Below are 3,346 nucleotides of genomic sequence, written 5' to 3'. Positions count from 1 at the left end.
GCCAGGGGAAGGTTGATTGAGGAAGGGGAGATGGCTTATGGGATTTTCCGGGGAGAGGGGAACCAGGAAAGGGGACAACATTTGAAATGTAAATAAAAAATATACCTAATTTTTTTTTAAAAAAAGGATACTCTAAAAGCTAGAAAAAGGGCCTGGGAAGATGTACTCTAAAAGAGCACAATGCCAGCCTAAGCTACTACACCCGGCAAAATTTTCAATTACCAAAGATGAAGAAAGTAAGATATTTCATGATAAAGACAAATATAAAGAATTCTTATCAACCAATTCAGGCCTACAGAAGGTGCTTGAAAGGAAGCTCCAGCCTAAAGAGATTAACTACACCCATGAAAATACAGGAAATACATAATCTCCGACTTGCAAAATCATAAAAAAAGATACACATACATTCTCTCTCTCTCTCTCTCTCTCTCTCTCTCTCTCTCTCACACACACACACACACACACACACACACACACGCACACACACACACAATCATTGGCCATTGGTCTTAATTCCTCAACAAAAAGGCACACACTAATAGAATGAATGTGAAAATAGGGTCCTTCCTTCGGACACCTCCAAGAAGCATACCTCACCATAACATTAGGGTAAAGAATTGGAAAAAGATATTCCAAACAAATGAACCTAAGAAGCAAGCTGCTATAGCCATTTTAATATCTAACAAAATAGAATTCAAACCTAAACTAATCAAAAGAGAAAAGAAGGATACTACATACTCATCAAAGGAAAAAATCTACCAAGGTAATATTTTAATCCTTAACATCTATACCCCCAAACACAGTGGTACCCAAGTTTCTAAAAGAAACTCTACTTAAATCACATATTAACCCTCACATATTGATAGTACCCAATACTCAACTCTCACCAAAAGATTGGTCATTCAGACGGAAAAATTAAACAGAAAAAAACCCAAAAATCTAAATAAACATCCATCAACAAAAACTAAACAGAGAAATACTGGACCCAACAGATGTTATAGATAGATCTAATAGATTTTTAAAGAACATTTCACTAACATACAAAAGAATATGCCTTCTCTCGCCTCATGAAAAATTCTCCAAAATTGGTCACATACTCGCAAACAAAGCAAGTCTTAACAGATACAAAAAGAAATTGAAATAACTCCCTCCATCCCATCAGAAAACTGTTGATCAAATCTGGATTTCAACAACTGAATCAAACCTATAAGCCTATAAAAACTCATGGAAACAGAAAAACTCTACTGGGTGAAAATTTGCTTAAGACAGACAGACAAAAAAGAAATTAAAGGCTTTCTAGAATTCAATGAAAATGAATGCACAGCATACCCAAACTTGGGTATAGTTAAAACAGTACTAAGAGGTAAGTTCATAGCACTAAGTGCTGACATAAAAGAGAGAGAGAGAGAGAGAGAGAGAGAGAGAGAGAGAGAGAGAGAGAGAGAGAGAGAGATGTCATACTAGCAACCTAACAGCACATCTGAAAGTGTAAGACCCCCAAAAAACCCAGGGCGCCCCAGCACCCCATGCCTCGGAAAGCGACATCCAAATCACTTGCGAGAAATGGTTTCGATGCAATAGCATGAGGATTTCTTTTATTCCAGAATTCTGGGTTCCACAGCCATACACTGCGCAGGGCTAGAGGACTGTGGACCCCAAGTGCAGAATTGGGACAGCTTTTATAAGTTCACAAGTAAGCCCGTGAATCACCAACCAATCATTCCTTAGTATTGAGAGCCCACTTAGTGCGGACCAATTAATTTGTACCACTCTATAATTTTTAGACCAATTAGTTTAAATTATCGGAGCCCGTGCTCAGTGGACCAATTAGTTTCCTATTGGGGTCTATAGCTATGTGAACTCCTGGATAGGAATAATGGCTAAGCAGTTTACAGAAGCAAGATAAGCTTAGCTCATTTCCAATTATCTTGTGGGACCAGGATCACCTATTCAAGGCCTTTTTGTCTAGCTCTTAAAGGGCGGGCTCTGGACTGTGACCTTTATCTAATTTCTAACAAAAAGCACAAAGAGTGAGCTCTGGAATATGAAGTGTTTGGGGCTCCTTAGACGGCTGGAGTTAGGCTGTATTATTTTTTATCCTTTCAAAAGCTCTAGAACAAAGAGAAATGAAGTCCAAGAGGAGTAGACAGAAAAAAATAATCAACATGGGTCTGAAATCAGTAAAATAGAAGCAAAGAGAGCAATACAGAGAAGTAATGAAACAAAAAGTTGATTGTTTGAGAAAATCAACAAAATTAGATAAACCCTTATCCAAACTAAGAGGGAGAGAGAATATCTAAATTAACAAAATCAGAAATGAAAAAGGGGTGTCTTAGTCAGGGTTTCTATTCCTGCACAAATATCATGACCAAGAAGCAAGTTGGGGAGGAAAGGGTTTATTGAACTTACACTTCCACACTGTTGTTCATCACCAAAGGAAGTCAGGACTGGAACTCAAGCAGGTCAGGAAGCAGGAGCTGATGCAGAGGCCATGGAGGGATGTTTTTTACTGGCTTGTTTCCCCTGGCTTGCTCAGCCTGCCCTCTTATAGAACCCAAGACTACCAGCCCAGAGATGTTACCACCCACAGTGGGTACTGCCCCCTTATCACTAATTGAGAAAATGCCCCACAGCTGGATCTCATGGAGGCACTTCTCTAACTGAAGCTCCTTTCTCTGTGATAACTCCAGCCTGTGTCAAGTTGACACACAAAACCAGCTAGTACAGGGGGCATAACAACAGACATGAAAGAAATTCAGAGAATCCTTAGGACATACTTTGAAAACCTGACTCCACAAAATTGGAAAAATCTAAAAGAAATAATGTTCTCAATAGGTATCACTTGACAAAGTTAAATCAAGATCAGATAAACAAATTATATAGATCTATAACCCCTAGTGAAATAGAAGCAGTCCTTAAAAGCCAACAAATAAAAGCCCAGAATCAGACAATTTTAGCACAGAATTCCTCTAGACTTTCAAAAAAGAGTTAATGCCAATACTCCTCAAATTATTCTACAAAACAGAAACAGAAAGATGTGAAATGTCTTTTATTCTCCTGATGTTAAAAAATTATCATCTTGGAGGCTTAATGCCTCCATCTGCTAGTTCCGGAAGCTTCTGCCCTCTGCAAATCTTATCTAGGCCTAGAAAGTTTCCAGCCTCTGTGACTTACTGCTGAATAAGATCACTCTTTCTGTTTCTGAACTCTGGCTGGCTGGTCAATTCAGCTGTTCTGACTTAAAACTTCTCTCCATGCTAACTCCATGCCATATCAATTCCCTCAGTTTCTCCTGAATCACTCTGCTTGACCTATTACTAACTTTCTCAATATGTTCTTTTTTTTT

Source organism: Apodemus sylvaticus, chromosome 1, assembly GCF_947179515.1.
Source record: "Apodemus sylvaticus chromosome 1, mApoSyl1.1, whole genome shotgun sequence".
NCBI classification, from domain to species: domain Eukaryota; kingdom Metazoa; phylum Chordata; class Mammalia; order Rodentia; family Muridae; genus Apodemus; species Apodemus sylvaticus.
This window is presented reverse-complemented; position numbering follows the sequence as displayed.